The following is a 19,870-nucleotide window of genomic DNA, read 5'->3' on the forward strand; positions in this document are numbered from 1 at the left end:
CACAGTGCCCATACCAGAAACAGCCTCTGACAAGAACAGGGATGCAGACCCTTTGGCTGAACATTGCAGTTTTGAATTTCAGATGCCTTGAAACCTCATAGAAATACAGCTTCAAGCTTGTAAGTGCTTACCTTTTGAGTTTGAAGTTCTGTGAAATAAACAACAACTCTGGAAGTACATGGTATAATATTTAGGGATGGATTACATTTGAGCATCAGGTGTTCACCTAACAGGAGTTCTTTCTATTTTTCTTTAGTTAGTAAGTGCTTCCATGTTAGGTGAGCAATTGTTGCAATATCCCCACTACAGAAAACCATCTCTCTATACTTTCAAAATCTTCACCAAGCAAGCTCAGAAAGAGCGGGAAAAATGTGGGAGGAGCTACTTAATGGTTTGGTGCCTTCAGGGCCTTTCAAGGGATAAAAAGGCGAGCACTTCTTCCACAGTGCCCATAACAGGAACAGCCTCAGACAAGAACAGGGATGCAGACCCATTGGCTGAACATTGCAGTTTTGAATTTCAGATGTCTTGAAACCTCATAGAAATACAGCTTCATGGTTATAAGTGCTTACCTTTTGAGGTTGAAGTTCTGTGAACTAAACAGCAACTTTGGAAGTGTATGTTATAATATGTAGGATGGATTGCATTTGAACATCAGGTGCTCACCTAACAGGAGTTCTTTCTATTTTTCTTTAGTTAGTAAGTGCTTCCATGTTAGGTGAGCAATTGTTGCAATATCCCCACTACAGAAAACCATCTCTCTATACTTTCAAAATCTTCACCAAGCAAGCTCAGAAAAGAGCGGGAAAAATGTGGGAGGAGCTACTTAATGGTTTGGTGCCTTGAGGGCCTTTCAAGGGATAAAAAGGTGGGCACTTCTTCCACAGTGCCCATAGCAGGAACGGCCTCGGATGAGAACAGTGATGCAGGCCAACTGGCTGAACATTGCAGTTTTGAATTTCAGATGTCTTGAAACCTCATAGAAATACAGCTTCAAGCTTGTAAGTGCTTACCTATTGAGGTTGAAGTTCTGTTAACTAAACAACAGCTCTGGAAGTGTATGTTATAATATTTAGAGAATAATTGCATTTGAGCATCAGGTGCTCACCTAACAGGAGTTCTTTCTATTTTTCTTTAGTTAGTAAGTGCTTCCATGTTAGGTGAGCAATTGTTGCAATATCTCCACTGCAGAAAACCATCCATCTATACTTTCAAAATCTTCACCAAGCAAGCTCAGAAAAGAGCGGGAAAAATGTGGGAGGAGCTACTTAATGGTTTGGTGCCTTCAGGGCCTTTCAAGGGATAAAAAGGTGGGCACTTCTTCCACAGTGCCCATAGCAGGAACGGCCTCGGATGAGAACAGTGATGCAGGCCAACTGGCTGAACATTGCAGTTTTGAATTTCAGATGTCTTGAAACCTCATAGAAATACAGCTTCAAGCTTGTAAGTGCTTACCTATTGAGGTTGAAGTTCTGTTAACTAAACAACAGCTCTGGAAGTGTATGTTATAATATTTAGAGAATAATTGCATTTGAGCATCAGGTGCTCACCTAACAGGAGTTCTTTCTATTTTTCTTTAGTTAGTAAGTGCTTCCATGTTAGGTGAGCAATTGTTGCAATATCTCCACTACAGAAAACCATCTCTCTATACTTTCAAAATCTTCACCAAGCAAGCTCAGAAAGAGCGGGAAAAATGTGGGAGGAGCTACTTAATGGTTTGGTGCCTTCAGGGCCTTTCAAGGGATAAAAAGGCGAGCACTTCTTCCACAGTGCCCATAACAGGAACAGCCTCAGACAAGAACAGGGATGCAGACCCATTGGCTGAACATTGCAGTTTTGAATTTCAGATGTCTTGAAACCTCATAGAAATACAGCTTCATGGTTATAAGTGCTTACCTTTTGAGGTTGAAGTTCTGTGAACTAAACAGCAACTTTGGAAGTGTATGTTATAATATTTAGGATGGATTGCATTTGAACATCAGGTGCTCACCTAACAGGAGTTCTTTCTATTTTTCTTTAGTTAGTAAGTGCTTCCATGTTAGGCGAGCAATTGTTGCAATATCCCCACTACAGAAAACCATCTCTCTATACTTTCAAAATGTGGGAGGAGCTACTTAATGGTTTGGTGCCTTCAAGGCCTTTCAAGGGATAAAAAGGCGAGCACTTATTCCACAGTGCCCATACCAGAAACAGCCTCTGACAAGAACAGGGATGCAGACCCTTTGGCTGAACATTGCAGTTTTGAATTTCAGATGTCTTGAAACCTCATAGAAATACAGCTTCATGGTTATAAGTGCTTACCTTTTGATGTTGAAGTTGTGTGAACTAAACAGCAACTTTGGAAGTGTATGTTATAATATTTAGGATGGATTGCATTTGAACATCAGGTGCTCACCTAACAGGAGTTCTTTCTATTTTTCTTTAGTTAGTAAGTGCTTCCATGTTAGGTGAGCAATTGTTGCAATATCCCCACTACAGAAAACCATCTCTCTATACTTTCAAAATCTTCACCAAGCAAGCTCAGAAAAGAGCGGGAAAAATGTGGGAGGAGCTACTTAATGGTTTGGTGCCTTGAGGGCCTTTCAAGGGATAAAAAGGTGGGCACTTCTTCCACAGTGCCCATAGCAGGAACGGCCTCGGATGAGAACAGTGATGCAGGCCAACTGGCTGAACATTGCAGTTTTGAATTTCAGATGTCTTGAAACCTCATAGAAATACAGCTTCAAGCTTGTAAGTGCTTACCTATTGAGGTTGAAGTTCTGTTAACTAAACAACAGCTCTGGAAGTGTATGTTATAATATTTAGAGAATAATTGCATTTGAGCATCAGGTGCTCACCTAACAGGAGTTCTTTCTATTTTTCTTTAGTTAGTAAGTGCTTCCATGTTAGGTGAGCAATTGTTGCAATATCTCTACTACAGAAAACCATCTCTCTATACTTTCAAAATCTTCACCAAGCAAGCTCAGAAAAGAGCGGGACAAATGTGGGAGGAGCTACGTAATGGTTTGGTGCCTTGAGGGCCTTTCAAGGGATAAAAAGGTGGGCACTTCTTCCACAGTGCCCATAGCAGGAACGGCCTCGGATGAGAACAGTGATGCAGGCCAACTGGCTGAACATTGCAGTTTTGAATTTCAGATGTCTTGAAACCTCATAGAAATACAGCTTCAAGCTTGTAAGTGCTTACCTATTGAGGTTGAAGTTCTGTTAACTAAACAACAGCTCTGGAAGTGTATGTTATAATATTTAGAGAATAATTGCATTTGAGCATCAGGTGCTCACCTAACAGGAGTTCTTTCTATTTTTCTTTAGTTAGTAAGTGCTTCCATGTTAGGTGAGCAATTGTTGCAATATCTCCACTACAGAAAACCATCTCTCTATACTTTCAAAATCTTCACCAAGCAAGCTCAGAAAAGAGCGGGAAAAATGTGGGAGGAGCTACTTAATGGTTTGGTGCCTTCAGGGCCTTTCAAGGGATAAAAAGGTGGGCACTTCTTCCACAGTGCCCATAGCAGGAACGGCCTCGGATGAGAACAGTGATGCAGGCCAACTGGCTGAACATTGCAGTTTTGAATTTCAGATGTCTTGAAACCTCATAGAAATACAGCTTCAAGCTTGTAAGTGCTTACCTATTGAGGTTGAAGTTCTGTTAACTAAACAACAGCTCTGGAAGTGTATGTTATAATATTTAGAGAATAATTGCATTTGAGCATCGGGTGCTCACCTAACAGGAGTTCTTTCTATTTTTCTTTAGTTAGTAAGTGCTTCCATGTTAGGTGAGCAATTGTTGCAATATCTCCACTACAGAAAACCATCTCTCTATACTTTCAAAATCTTCACCAAGCAAGCTCAGAAAAGAGCGGGAAAAATGTGGGAGGAGCTACTTAATGGTTTGGTGCCTTCAGGGCCTTTCAAGGGATAAAAAGGCGAGCACTTCTTCCACAGTGCCCATAACAGTAACAGCCTCAGACAAGAACAGGGATGCAGACCCATTGGCTGAACATTGCAGTTTTGAATTTCAGATGTCTTGAAACCTCATAGAAATACAGCTTCATGGTTATAAGTGCTTACCTTTTGAGGTTGAAGTTCTGTGAACTAAACAGCAACTTTGGAAGTGTATGTTATAATATTTAGGATGGATTGCATTTGAACATCAGGTGCTCACCTAACAGGAGTTCTTTCTATTTTTCTTTAGTTAGTAAGTGCTTCCATGTTAGGTGAGCAATTGTTGCAATATCCCCACTACAGAAAACCATCTCTCTATACTTTCAAAATCTTCACCAAGCAAGCTCAGAAAAGAGCGGGAAAAATGTGGGAGGAGCTACTTAATGGTTTGGTGCCTTGAGGGCCTTTCAAGGGATAAAAAGGTGGGCACTTCTTCCACAGTGCCCATAGCAGGAACGGCCTCGGATGAGAACAGTGATGCAGGCCAACTGGCTGAACATTGCAGTTTTGAATTTCAGATGTCTTGAAACCTCATAGAAATACAGCTTCAAGCTTGTAAGTGCTTACCTATTGAGGTTGAAGTTCTGTTAACTAAACAACAGCTCTGGAAGTGTATGTTATAATATTTAGAGAATAATTGCATTTGCGCATCAGGTGCTCACCTAACAGGAGTTCTTTCTATTTTTCTTTAGTTAGTAAGTGCTTCCATGTTAGGTGAGCAATTGTTGCAATATCTCTACTACAGAAAACCATCTCTCTATACTTTCAAAATCTTCACCAAGCAAGCTCAGAAAAGAGCGGGACAAATGTGGGAGGAGCTACTTAATGGTTTGGTGCCTTGAGGGCCTTTCAAGGGATAAAAAGGTGGGCACTTCTTCCACAGTGCCCATAGCAGGAACGGCCTCGGATGAGAACAGTGATGCAGGCCAACTGGCTGAACATTGCAGTTTTGAATTTCAGATGTCTTGAAACCTCATAGAAATACAGCTTCATGGTTATAAGTGCTTACCTTTTGAGGTTGAAGTTCTGTGAACTAAACAACAGCTCTGGAAGTGTATGTTATAATATTTAGAGAATAATTGCATTTGAGCATCAGGTGCTCACCTAACAGGAGTTCTTTCTATTTTTCTTTAGTTAGTAAGTGCTTCCATGTTAGGTGAGCAATTGTTGCAATATCTCCACTACAGAAAACCATCTCTCTATACTTTCAAAATCTTCACCAAGCAAGCTCAGAAAAGAGCGGGAAAAATGTGGGAGGAGCTACTTAATGGTTTGGTGCCTTCAGGGCCTTTCAAGGGATAAAAAGGTGGGCACTTCTTCCACAGTGCCCATAGCAGGAACGGCCTCGGATGAGAACAGTGATGCAGGCCAACTGGCTGAACATTGCAGTTTTGAATTTCAGATGTCTTGAAACCTCATAGAAATACAGCTTCAAGCTTGTAAGTGCTTACCTATTGAGGTTGAAGTTCTGTTAACTAAACAACAGCTCTGGAAGTGTATGTTATAATATTTAGAGAATAATTGCATTTGAGCATCGGGTGCTCACCTAACAGGAGTTCTTTCTATTTTTCTTTAGTTAGTAAGTGCTTCCATGTTAGGTGAGCAATTGTTGCAATATCTCCACTACAGAAAACCATCTCTCTATACTTTCAAAATCTTCACCAAGCAAGCTCAGAAAAGAGCGGGAAAAATGTGGGAGGAGCTACTTAATGGTTTGGTGCCTTCAGGGCCTTTCAAGGGATACAAAGGTGGGCACTTCTTCCACAGTGCCCATAGCAGGAACGGCCTCGGATGAGAACAGTGATGCAGGCCAACTGGCTGAACATTGCAGTTTTGAATTTCAGATGTCTTGAAACCTCATAGAAATACAGCTTCAAGCTTGTAAGTGCTTACCTATTGAGGTTGAAGTTCTGTTAACTAAACAACAGCTCTGGAAGTGTATGTTATAATATTTAGAGAATAATTGCATTTGAGCATCAGGTGCTCACCTAACAGGAGTTCTTTCTATTTTTCTTTAGTTAGTAAGTGCTTCCATGTTAGGTGAGCAATTGTTGCAATATCTCCACTACAGAAAACCATCTTTCTATACTTTCAAAATCTTCACCAAGCAAGCTCAGAAAAGAGCGGGAAAAATGTGGGAGGAGCTACTTAATGGTTTGGTGCCTTCAGGGCCTTTCAAGGGATAAAAAGGCGAGCACTTCTTCCACAGTGCCCATAACAGTAACAGCCTCAGACAAGAACAGGGATGCAGACCCATTGGCTGAACATTGCAGTTTTGAATTTCAGATGTCTTGAAACCTCATAGAAATACAGCTTCATGGTTATAAGTGCTTACCTTTTGAGGTTGAAGTTCTGTGAACTAAACAGCAACTTTGGAAGTGTATGTTATAATATTTAGGATGGATTGCATTTGAACATCAGGTGCTCACCTAACAGGAGTTCTTTCTATTTTTCTTTAGTTAGTAAGTGCTTCCATGTTAGGTGAGCAATTGTTGCAATATCTCCACTGCAGAAAACCATCCCTCTATACTTTCAAAATCTTCACCAAGCAAGCTCAGAAAAGAGCGGGAAAAATGTGGGAGGAGCTACTTAATGGTTTGGTGCCTTCAGGGCCTTTCAAGGGATAAAAAGGCGAGCACTTCTTCCACAGTGCCCATAACAGTAACAGCCTCAGACAAGAACAGGGATGCAGACCCATTGGCTGAACATTGCAGTTTTGAATTTCAGATGTCTTGAAACCTCATAGAAATACAGCTTCATGGTTATAAGTGCTTACCTTTTGAGGTTGAAGTTTTGTGAACTAAACAGCAACTTTGGAAGTGTATGTTATAATATTTAGGATGGATTGCATTTGAACATCAGGTGCTCACCTAACAGGAGTTTTTTCTATTTTTCTTTAGTTAGTAAGTGCTTCCATGTTAGGTGAGCAATTGTTGCAATATCTCCACTGCAGAAAACCATCCCTCTATACTTTTAAAATCTTCACCAAGCAAGCTCAGAAAAGAGCGGGAAAAATGTGGGAGGAGCTACTTAATGGTTTGGTGCCTTCAGGGCCTTTCAAGGGATAAAAAGGCGAGCACTTATTCCACAGTGCCCATACCAGAAACAGCCTCTGACAAGAACAGGGATGCAGACCCTTTGGCTGAACATTGCAGTTTTGAATTTCAGATGCCTTGAAACCTCATAGAAATACAGCTTCAAGCTTGTAAGTGCTTACCTTTTGAGTTTGAAGTTCTGTGAAATAAACAACAACTCTGGAAGTACATGGTATAATATTTAGGGATGGATTGCATTTGAGCATCAGGTGTTCACCTAACAGGAGTTCTTTCTATTTTTCTTTAGTTAGTAAGTGCTTCCATGTTAGGTGAGCAATTGTTGCAATATCCCCACTACAGAAAACCATCTCTCTATACTTTCAAAATCTTCACCAAGCAACCTCAGAAAAGAGCGGGAAAAATGTGGGAGGAGCTACTTAATGGTCTGGTGCCTTGAGGGCCTTTCAAGGGATAAAAAGGTGGGCCCTTCTCCACAGTGCCCATAGCAGGAACGGCCTCGGATGACAACAGTGATGCAGGCCAACTGGCTGAACATTGCAGTTTTGAATCTCAGATGTCTTGAAACCTCATAGAAATACAGCTTCATGGTTATAAGTGCTTACCTTTTGAGTTTGAAGTTCTGTGAAATAAACAACAACTCTGGAAGTACATGGTATACTATTTAGGGATGTATTGCATTTGAGCATCAGGTGTTCACCTAACAGGAGTTCTTTCTATTTTTCTTTAGTTAGTAAGTGCTTCTATGTTAGGTGAGCAATTGTTGCACTATCCCCACTACAGAAAACCATCTCTCTATACTTTCAAAATCTTCACCAAGCAAGCTCGGAAAAGAGCGGGAAAAATGTGGGAGGAGCTACTTAATGGTTTGGTGCCTTGAGGGCCTTTCAAGGGATAAAAAGGTGGGCACTTCTTCCACAGTGCCCATACCAGAAACAGCCTCTGACAAGAACAGGGATGCAGACCCTTTGGCTGAACATTGCAGTTTTGAATTTCAGATGCCTTGAAACCTCATAGAAATACAGCTTCAAGCTTGTAAGTGCTTACCTATTGAGGTTGAAGTTCTGTTAACTAAACAACAGCTCTGGAAGTGTATGTTATAATATTTAGAGAATAATTGCATTTGAGCATCAGGTGCTCACCTAACAGGAGTTCTTTCTATTTTTCTTTAGTTAGTAAGTGCTTCCATGTTAGGTGAGCAATTGTTGCAATATCTCCACTACAGAAAACCATCTCTCTATACTTTCAAAATCTTCACCAAGCAAGCTCAGAAAAGAGCGGGAAAAATGTGGGAGGAGCTACTTAATGGTTTGGTGCCTTCAGGGCCTTTCAAGGGATAAAAAGGTGGGCACTTCTTCCACAGTGCCCATAGCAGGAACGGCCTCGGATGAGAACAGTGATGCAGGCCAACTGGCTGAACATTGCAGTTTTGAATTTCAGATGTCTTGAAACCTCATAGAAATACAGCTTCAAGCTTGTAAGTGCTTACCTATTGAGGTTGAAGTTCTGTTAACTAAACAACAGCTCTGGAAGTGTATGTTATAATATTTAGAGAATAATTGCATTTGAGCATCGGGTGCTCACCTAACAGGAGTTCTTTCTATTTTTCTTTAGTTAGTAAGTGCTTCCATGTTAGGTGAGCAATTGTTGCAATATCTCCACTACAGAAAACCATCTCTCTATACTTTCAAAATCTTCACCAAGCAAGCTCAGAAAAGAGCGGGAAAAATGTGGGAGGAGCTACTTAATGGTTTGGTGCCTTCAGGGCCTTTCAAGGGATAAAAAGGCGAGCACTTCTTCCACAGTGCCCATAACAGTAACAGCCTCAGACAAGAACAGGGATGCAGACCCATTGGCTGAACATTGCAGTTTTGAATTTCAGATGTCTTGAAACCTCATAGAAATACAGCTTCATGGTTATAAGTGCTTACCTTTTGAGGTTGAAGTTCTGTGAACTAAACAGCAACTTTGGAAGTGTATGTTATAATATTTAGGATGGATTGCATTTGAACATCAGGTGCTCACCTAACAGGAGTTCTTTCTATTTTTCTTTAGTTAGTAAGTGCTTCCATGTTAGGTGAGCAATTGTTGCAATATCCCCACTACAGAAAACCATCTCTCTATACTTTCAAAATCTTCACCAAGCAAGCTCAGAAAAGAACGGGAAAAATGTGGGAGGAGCTACTTAATGGTTTGGTGCCTTGAGGGCCTTTCAAGGGATAAAAAGGTGGGCACTTCTTCCACAGTGCCCATAGCAGGAACGGCCTCGGATGAGAACAGTGATGCAGGCCAACTGGCTGAACATTGCAGTTTTGAATTTCAGATGTCTTGAAACCTCATAGAAATACAGCTTCAAGCTTGTAAGTGCTTACCTATTGAGGTTGAAGTTCTGTTAACTAAACAACAGCTCTGGAAGTGTATGTTATAATATTTAGAGAATAATTGCATTTGCGCATCAGGTGCTCACCTAACATGAGTTCTTTCTATTTTTCTTTAGTTAGTAAGTGCTTCCATGTTAGGTGAGCAATTGTTGCAATATCTCTACTACAGAAAACCATCTCTCTATACTTTCAAAATCTTCACCAAGCAAGCTCAGAAAAGAGCGGGACAAATGTGGGAGGAGCTACTTAATGGTTTGGTGCCTTGAGGGCCTTTCAAGGGATAAAAAGGTGGGCACTTCTTCCACAGTGCCCATAGCAGGAACGGCCTCGGATGAGAACAGTGATGCAGGCCAACTGGCTGAACATTGCAGTTTTGAATTTCAGATGTCTTGAAACCTCATAGAAATACAGCTTCAAGCTTGTAAGTGCTTACCTATTGAGGTTGAAGTTCTGTTAACTAAACAACAGCTCTGGAAGTGTATGTTATAATATTTAGATAATAATTGCATTTGAGCATCAGGTGCTCACCTAACAGGAGTTCTTTCTATTTTTCTTTAGTTAGTAAGTGCTTCCATGTTAGGTGAGCAATTGTTACAATATCTCCACTACAGAAAACCATCTCTCTATACTTTCAAAATCTTCACCAAGCAAGCTCAGAAAAGAGCGGGAAAAATGTGGGAGGAGCTACTTAATGGTTTGGTGCCTTCAGGGCCTTTCAAGGGATACAAAGGTGGGCACTTCTTCCACAGTGCCCATAGCAGGAACGGCCTCGGATGAGAACAGTGATGCAGGCCAACTGGCTGAACATTGCAGTTTTGAATTTCAGATGTCTTGAAACCTCATAGAAATACAGCTTCAAGCTTGTAAGTGCTTACCTATTGAGGTTGAAGTTCTGTTAACTAAACAACAGCTCTGGAAGTGTATGTTATAATATTTAGAGAATAATTGCATTTGAGCATCAGGTGCTCACCTAACAGGAGTTCTTTCTATTTTTCTTTAGTTAGTAAGTGCTTCCATGTTAGGTGAGCAATTGTTGCAATATCTCCACTACAGAAAACCATCTCTCTATACTTTCAAAATCTTCACCAAGCAAGCTCAGAAAAGAGCGGGAAAAATGTGGGAGGAGCTACTTAATGGTTTGGTGCCTTCAGGGCCTTTCAAGGGATAAAAAGGCGAGCACTTATTCCACAGTGCCCATACCAGAAACAGCCTCTGACAAGAACAGGGATGCAGACCCTTTGGCTGAACATTGCAGTTTTGAATTTCAGATGTCTTGAAACCTAATAGAAATACAGCTTCATGGTTATAAGTGCTTACCTTTTGAGGTTGAAGTTCTGTGAACTAAACAGCAACTTTGGAAGTGTATGTTATAATATTTAGGATGGATTGCATTTGAACATCAGGTGCTCACCTAACAGGAGTTCTTTCTATTTTTCTTTAGTTAGTAAGTGCTTCCATGTTAGGTGAGCAATTGTTGCAATATCCCCACTACAGAAAACCATCTCTCTATACTTTCAAAATCTTCACCAAGCAAGCTCAGAAAAGAGCGGGAAAAATGTGGGAGGAGCTACTTAATGGTTTGGTGCCTTGAGGGCCTTTCAAGGGATAAAAAGGTGGGCACTTCTTCCACAGTGCCCATAGCAGGAACGGCCTCGGATGAGAACAGTGATGCAGGCCAACTGGCTGAACATTGCAGTTTTGAATTTCAGATGTCTTGAAACCTCATAGAAATAAAGCTTCAAGCTTGTAAGTGCTTACCTATTGAGGTTGAAGTTCTGTTAACTAAACAACAGCTCTGGAAGTGTATGTTATAATATTTAGAGAATAATTGCATTTGAGCATCAGGTGCTCACCTAACAGGAGTTCTTTCTATTTTTCTTTAGTTAGTAAGTGCTTCCATGTTAGGTGAGCAATTGTTGCAATATCTCTACTACAGAAAACCATCTCTCTATACTTTCAAAATCTTCACCAAGCAAGCTCAGAAAAGAGCGGGACAAATGTGGGAGGAGCTACGTAATGGTTTGGTGCCTTGAGGGCCTTTCAAGGGATAAAAAGGTGGGCACTTCTTCCACAGTGCCCATAGCAGGAACGGCCTCGGATGAGAACAGTGATGCAGGCCAACTGGCTGAACATTGCAGTTTTGAATTTCAGATGTCTTGAAACCTCATAGAAATACAGCTTCAAGCTTGTAAGTGCTTACCTATTGAGGTTGAAGTTCTGTTAACTAAACAACAGCTCTGGAAGTGTATGTTATAATATTTAGAGAATAATTGCATTTGAGCATCAGGTGCTCACCTAACAGGAGTTCTTTCTATTTTTCTTTAGTTAGTAAGTGCTTCCATGTTAGGTGAGCAATTGTTGCAATATCTCCACTACAGAAAACCATCTCTCTATACTTTCAAAATCTTCACCAAGCAAGCTCAGAAAAGAGCGGGAAAAATGTGGGAGGAGCTACTTAATGGTTTGGTGCCTTCAGGGCCTTTCAAGGGATAAAAAGGTGGGCACTTCTTCCACAGTGCCCATAGCAGGAACGGCCTCGGATGAGAACAGTGATGCAGGCCAACTGGCTGAACATTGCAGTTTTGAATTTCAGATGTCTTGAAACCTCATAGAAATACAGCTTCAAGCTTGTAAGTGCTTACCTATTGAGGTTGAAGTTCTGTTAACTAAACAACAGCTCTGGAAGTGTATGTTATAATATTTAGAGAATAATTGCATTTGAGCATCGGGTGCTCACCTAACAGGAGTTCTTTCTATTTTTCTTTAGTTAGTAAGTGCTTCCATGTTAGGTGAGCAATTGTTGCAATATCTCCACTACAGAAAACCATCTCTCTATACTTTCAAAATCTTCACCAAGCAAGCTCAGAAAAGAGCGGGAAAAATGTGGGAGGAGCTACTTAATGGTTTGGTGCCTTCAGGGCCTTTCAAGGGATACAAAGGTGGGCACTTCTTCCACAGTGCCCATAGCAGGAACGGCCTCGGATGAGAACAGTGATGCAGGCCAACTGGCTGAACATTGCAGTTTTGAATTTCAGATGTCTTGAAACCTCATAGAAATACAGCTTCAAGCTTGTAAGTGCTTACCTATTGAGGTTGAAGTTCTGTTAACTAAACAACAGCTCTGGAAGTGTATGTTATAATATTTAGAGAATAATTGCATTTGAGCATCAGGTGCTCACCTAACAGGAGTTCTTTCTATTTTTCTTTAGTTAGTAAGTGCTTCCATGTTAGGTGAGCAATTGTTGCAATATCTCCACTACAGAAAACCATCTTTCTATACTTTCAAAATCTTCACCAAGCAAGCTCAGAAAAGAGCGGGAAAAATGTGGGAGGAGCTACTTAATGGTTTGGTGCCTTCAGGGCCTTTCAAGGGATAAAAAGGCGAGCACTTCTTCCACAGTGCCCATAACAGTAACAGCCTCAGACAAGAACAGGGATGCAGACCCATTGGCTGAACATTGCAGTTTTGAATTTCAGATGTCTTGAAACCTCATAGAAATACAGCTTCATGGTTATAAGTGCTTACCTTTTGAGGTTGAAGTTCTGTGAACTAAACAGCAACTTTGGAAGTGTATGTTATAATATTTAGGATGGATTGCATTTGAACATCAGGTGCTCACCTAACAGGAGTTCTTTCTATTTTTCTTTAGTTAGTAAGTGCTTCCATGTTAGGTGAGCAATTGTTGCAATATCTCCACTGCAGAAAACCATCCCTCTATACTTTCAAAATCTTCACCAAGCAAGCTCAGAAAAGAGCGGGAAAAATGTGGGAGGAGCTACTTAATGGTTTGGTGCCTTCAGGGCCTTTCAAGGGATAAAAAGGCGAGCACTTCTTCCACAGTGCCCATAACAGTAACAGCCTCAGACAAGAACAGGGATGCAGACCCATTGGCTGAACATTGCAGTTTTGAATTTCAGATGTCTTGAAACCTCATAGAAATACAGCTTCATGGTTATAAGTGCTTACCTTTTGAGGTTGAAGTTTTGTGAACTAAACAGCAACTTTGGAAGTGTATGTTATAATATTTAGGATGGATTGCATTTGAACATCAGGTGCTCACCTAACAGGAGTTTTTTCTATTTTTCTTTAGTTAGTAAGTGCTTCCATGTTAGGTGAGCAATTGTTGCAATATCTCCACTGCAGAAAACCATCCCTCTATACTTTTAAAATCTTCACCAAGCAAGCTCAGAAAAGAGCGGGAAAAATGTGGGAGGAGCTACTTAATGGTTTGGTGCCTTCAGGGCCTTTCAAGGGATAAAAAGGCGAGCACTTATTCCACAGTGCCCATACCAGAAACAGCCTCTGACAAGAACAGGGATGCAGACCCTTTGGCTGAACATTGCAGTTTTGAATTTCAGATGCCTTGAAACCTCATAGAAATACAGCTTCAAGCTTGTAAGTGCTTACCTTTTGAGTTTGAAGTTCTGTGAAATAAACAACAACTCTGGAAGTACATGGTATAATATTTAGGGATGGATTGCATTTGAGCATCAGGTGTTCACCTAACAGGAGTTCTTTCTATTTTTCTTTAGTTAGTAAGTGCTTCCATGTTAGGTGAGCAATTGTTGCAATATCCCCACTACAGAAAACCATCTCTCTATACTTTCAAAATCTTCACCAAGCAACCTCAGAAAAGAGCGGGAAAAATGTGGGAGGAGCTACTTAATGGTCTGGTGCCTTGAGGGCCTTTCAAGGGATAAAAAGGTGGGCCCTTCTCCACAGTGCCCATAGCAGGAACGGCCTCGGATGACAACAGTGATGCAGGCCAACTGGCTGAACATTGCAGTTTTGAATCTCAGATGTCTTGAAACCTCATAGAAATACAGCTTCATGGTTATAAGTGCTTACCTTTTGAGTTTGAAGTTCTGTGAAATAAACAACAACTCTGGAAGTACATGGTATACTATTTAGGGATGTATTGCATTTGAGCATCAGGTGTTCACCTAACAGGAGTTCTTTCTATTTTTCTTTAGTTAGTAAGTGCTTCTATGTTAGGTGAGCAATTGTTGCACTATCCCCACTACAGAAAACCATCTCTCTATACTTTCAAAATCTTCACCAAGCAAGCTCAGAAAGAGCGGGAAAAATGTGGGAGGAGCTACTTAATGGTTTGGTGCCTTCAGGGCCTTTCAAGGGATAAAAAGGCGAGCACTTCTTCCACAGTGCCCATAACAGGAACAGCCTCAGACAAGAACAGCGATGCAGACCCATTGGCTGAACATTGCAGTTTTGAATTTCAGATGTCTTGAAACCTCATAGAAATACAGCTTCATGGTTATAAGTGCTTACCTTTTGAGGTTGAAGTTCTGTGAACTAAACAGCAACTTTGGAAGTGTATGTTATAATATTTAGGATGGATTGCATTTGAACATCAGGTGCTCACCTAACAGGAGTTCTTTCTATTTTTCTTTAGTTAGTAAGTGCTTCCATGTTAGGCGAGCAATTGTTGCAATATCCCCACTACAGAAAACCATCTCTCTATACTTTCAAAATGTGGGAGGAGCTACTTAATGGTTTGGTGCCTTCAAGGCCTTTCAAGGGATAAAAAGGCGAGCACTTATTCCACAGTGCCCATACCAGAAACAGCCTCTGACAAGAACAGGGATGCAGACCCTTTGGCTGAACATTGCAGTTTTGAATTTCAGATGTCTTGAAACCTCATAGAAATACAGCTTCATGGTTATAAGTGCTTACCTTTTGATGTTGAAGTTGTGTGAACTAAACAGCAACTTTGGAAGTGTATGTTATAATATTTAGGATGGATTGCATTTGAACATCAGGTGCTCACCTAACAGGAGTTCTTTCTATTTTTCTTTAGTTAGTAAGTGCTTCCATGTTAGGTGAGCAATTGTTGCAATATCCCCACTACAGAAAACCATCTCTCTATACTTTCAAAATCTTCACCAAGCAAGCTCAGAAAAGAGCGGGAAAAATGTGGGAGGAGCTACTTAATGGTTTGGTGCCTTGAGGGCCTTTCAAGGGATAAAAAGGTGGGCACTTCTTCCACAGTGCCCATAGCAGGAACGGCCTCGGATGAGAACAGTGATGCAGGCCAACTGGCTGAACATTGCAGTTTTGAATTTCAGATGTCTTGAAACCTCATAGAAATACAGCTTCAAGCTTGTAAGTGCTTACCTATTGAGGTTGAAGTTCTGTTAACTAAACAACAGCTCTGGAAGTGTATGTTATAATATTTAGAGAATAATTGCATTTGAGCATCAGGTGCTCACCTAACAGGAGTTCTTTCTATTTTTCTTTAGTTAGTAAGTGCTTCCATGTTAGGTGAGCAATTGTTGCAATATCTCTACTACAGAAAACCATCTCTCTATACTTTCAAAATCTTCACCAAGCAAGCTCAGAAAAGAGCGGGACAAATGTGGGAGGAGCTACGTAATGGTTTGGTGCCTTGAGGGCCTTTCAAGGGATAAAAAGGTGGGCACTTCTTCCACAGTGCCCATAGCAGGAACGGCCTCGGATGAGAACAGTGATGCAGGCCAACTGGCTGAACATTGCAGTTTTGAATTTCAGATGTCTTGAAACCTCATAGAAATACAGCTTCAAGCTTGTAAGTGCTTACCTATTGAGGTTGAAGTTCTGTGAACTAAACAGCAACTTTGGAAGTGTATGTTATAATATTTAGGATGGATTGCATTTGAACATCAGGTGCTCACCTAACAGGAGTTCTTTCTATTTTTCTTTAGTTAGTAAGTGCTTCCATGTTAGGTGAGCAATTGTTGCAATATCCCCACTACAGAAAACCATCTCTCTATACTTTCAAAATCTTCACCAAGCAAGCTCAGAAAAGAGCGGGAAAAATGTGGGAGGAGCTACTTAATGGTTTGGTGCCTTGAGGGCCTTTCAAGGGATAAAAAGGTGGGCACTTCTTCCACAGTGCCCATAGCAGGAACGGCCTCGGATGAGAACAGTGATGCAGGCCAACTGGCTGAACATTGCAGTTTTGAATTTCAGATGTCTTGAAACCTCATAGAAATACAGCTTCAAGCTTGTAAGTGCTTACCTATTGAGGTTGAAGTTCTGTTAACTAAACAACAGCTCTGGAAGTGTATGTTATAATATTTAGAGAATAATTGCATTTGAGCATCGGGTGCTCACCTAACAGGAGTTCTTTCTATTTTTCTTTAGTTAGTAAGTGCTTCCATGTTAGGTGAGCAATTGTTGCAATATCTCCACTACAGAAAACCATCTCTCTATACTTTCAAAATCTTCACCAAGCAAGCTCAGAAAAGAGCGGGAAAAATGTGGGAGGAGCTACTTAATGGTTTGGTGCCTTCAGGGCCTTTCAAGGGATACAAAGGTGGGCACTTCTTCCACAGTGCCCATAGCAGGAACGGCCTCGGATGAGAACAGGGATGCAGACCCTTTGGCTGAACATTGCAGTTTTGAATTTCAGATGTCTTGAAACCTCATAGAAATACAGCTTCATGGTTATAAGTGCTTACCTTTTGAGGTTGAAGTTCTGTGAACTAAACAGCAACTTTGGAAGTGTATGTTATAATATTTAGGATGGATTGCATTTGAACATCAGGTGCTCACCTAACAGGAGTTCTTTCTATTTTTCTTTAGTTAGTAAGTGCTTCCATGTTAGGTGAGCAATTGTTGCAATATCCCCACTACAGAAAACCATCTCTCTATACTTTCAAAATCTTCACCAAGCAAGCTCAGAAAAGAGCGGGAAAAATGTGGGAGGAGCTACTTAATGGTTTGGTGCCTTGAGGGCCTTTCAAGGGATAAAAAGGTGGGCACTTCTTCCACAGTGCCCATAGCAGGAACGGCCTCGGATGAGAACAGTGATGCAGGCCAACTGGCTGAACATTGCAGTTTTGAATTTCAGATGTCTTGAAACCTCATAGAAATACAGCTTCAAGCTTGTAAGTGCTTACCTATTGAGGTTGAAGTTCTGTTAACTAAACAACAGCTCTGGAAGTGTATGTTATAATATTTAGAGAATAATTGCATTTGAGCATCAGGTGCTCACCTAACAGGAGTTCTTTCTATTTTTCTTTAGTTAGTAAGTGCTTCCATGTTAGGTGAGCAATTGTTGCAATATCTCTACTACAGAAAACCATCTCTCTATACTTTCAAAATCTTCACCAAGCAAGCTCAGAAAAGAGCGGGACAAATGTGGGAGGAGCTACGTAATGGTTTGGTGCCTTGAGGGCCTTTCAAGGGATAAAAAGGTGGGCACTTCTTCCACAGTGCCCATAGCAGGAACGGCCTCGGATGAGAACAGTGATGCAGGCCAACTGGCTGAACATTGCAGTTTTGAATTTCAGATGTCTTGAAACCTCATAGAAATACAGCTTCAAGCTTGTAAGTGCTTACCTATTGAGGTTGAAGTTCTGTTAACTAAACAACAGCTCTGGAAGTGTATGTTATAATATTTAGAGAATAATTGCATTTGAGCATCAGGTGCTCACCTAACAGGAGTTCTTTCTATTTTTCTTTAGTTAGTAAGTGCTTCCATGTTAGGTGAGCAATTGTTGCAATATCTCCACTACAGAAAACCATCTCTCTATACTTTCAAAATCTTCACCAAGCAAGCTCAGAAAAGAGCGGGAAAAATGTGGGAGGAGCTACTTAATGGTTTGGTGCCTTCAGGGCCTTTCAAGGGATAAAAAGGTGGGCACTTCTTCCACAGTGCCCATAGCAGGAACGGCCTCGGATGAGAACAGTGATGCAGGCCAACTGGCTGAACATTGCAGTTTTGAATTTCAGATGTCTTGAAACCTCATAGAAATACAGCTTCAAGCTTGTAAGTGCTTACCTATTGAGGTTGAAGTTCTGTTAACTAAACAACAGCTCTGGAAGTGTATGTTATAATATTTAGAGAATAATTGCATTTGAGCATCGGGTGCTCACCTAACAGGAGTTCTTTCTATTTTTCTTTAGTTAGTAAGTGCTTCCATGTTAGGTGAGCAATTGTTGCAATATCTCCACTACAGAAAACCATCTCTCTATACTTTCAAAATCTTCACCAAGCAAGCTCAGAAAAGAGCGGGAAAAATGTGGGAGGAGCTACTTAATGGTTTGGTGCCTTCAGGGCCTTTCAAGGGATACAAAGGTGGGCACTTCTTCCACAGTGCCCATAGCAGGAACGGCCTCGGATGAGAACAGTGATGCAGGCCAACTGGCTGAACATTGCAGTTTTGAATTTCAGATGTCTTGAAACCTCATAGAAATACAGCTTCAAGCTTGTAAGTGCTTACCTATTGAGGTTGAAGTTCTGTTAACTAAACAACAGCTCTGGAAGTGTATGTTATAATATTTAGAGAATAATTGCATTTGAGCATCAGGTGCTCACCTAACAGGAGTTCTTTCTATTTTTCTTTAGTTAGTAAGTGCTTCCATGTTAGGTGAGCAATTGTTGCAATATCTCCACTACAGAAAACCATCTTTCTATACTTTCAAAATCTTCACCAAGCAAGCTCAGAAAAGAGCGGGAAAAATGTGGGAGGAGCTACTTAATGGTTTGGTGCCTTCAGGGCCTTTCAAGGGATAAAAAGGCGAGCACTTCTTCCACAGTGCCCATAACAGTAACAGCCTCAGACAAGAACAGGGATGCAGACCCATTGGCTGAACATTGCAGTTTTGAATTTCAGATGTCTTGAAACCTCATAGAAATACAGCTTCATGGTTATAAGTGCTTACCTTTTGAGGTTGAAGTTCTGTGAACTAAACAGCAACTTTGGAAGTGTATGTTATAATATTTAGGATGGATTGCATTTGAACATCAGGTGCTCACCTAACAGGAGTTCTTTCTATTTTTCTTTAGTTAGTAAGTGCTTCCATGTTAGGTGAGCAATTGTTGCAATATCTCCACTACAGAAAACCATCTCTCTATACTTTCAAAATCTTCACCAAGCAAGCTCAGAAAAGAGCGGGAAAAATGTGGGAGGAGCTACTTAATGGTTTGGTGCCTTCAGGGCCTTTCAAGGGATACAAAGGTGGGCACTTCTTCCACAGTGCCCATAGCAGGAACGGCCTCGGATGAGAACAGTGATGCAGGCCAACTGGCTGAACATTGCAGTTTTGAATTTCAGATGTCTTGAAACCTCATAGAAATACAGCTTCAAGCTTGTAAGTGCTTACCTATTGAGGTTGAAGTTCTGTTAACTAAACAACAGCTCTGGAAGTGTATGTTATAATATTTAGAGAATAATTGCATTTGAGCATCAGGTGCTCACCTAACAGGAGTTCTTTCTATTTTTCTTTAGTTAGTAAGTGCTTCCATGTTAGGTGAGCAATTGTTGCAATATCTCCACTACAGAAAACCATCTCTCTATACTTTCAAAATCTTCACCAAGCAAGCTCAGAAAAGAGCGGGAAAAATGTGGGAGGAGCTACTTAATGGTTTGGTGCCTTCAGGGCCTTTCAAGGGATAAAAAGGCGAGCACTTATTCCACAGTGCCCATACCAGAAACAGCCTCTGACAAGAACAGGGATGCAGACCCTTTGGCTGAACATTGCAGTTT

This window comes from Ambystoma mexicanum, chromosome 7q (assembly GCF_040938575.1).
Source record: "Ambystoma mexicanum isolate Mex_15411 chromosome 7q, UKY_AmexF1_1, whole genome shotgun sequence".
In the NCBI taxonomy this organism is placed as follows: Eukaryota; Metazoa; Chordata; class Amphibia; order Caudata; family Ambystomatidae; genus Ambystoma; species Ambystoma mexicanum.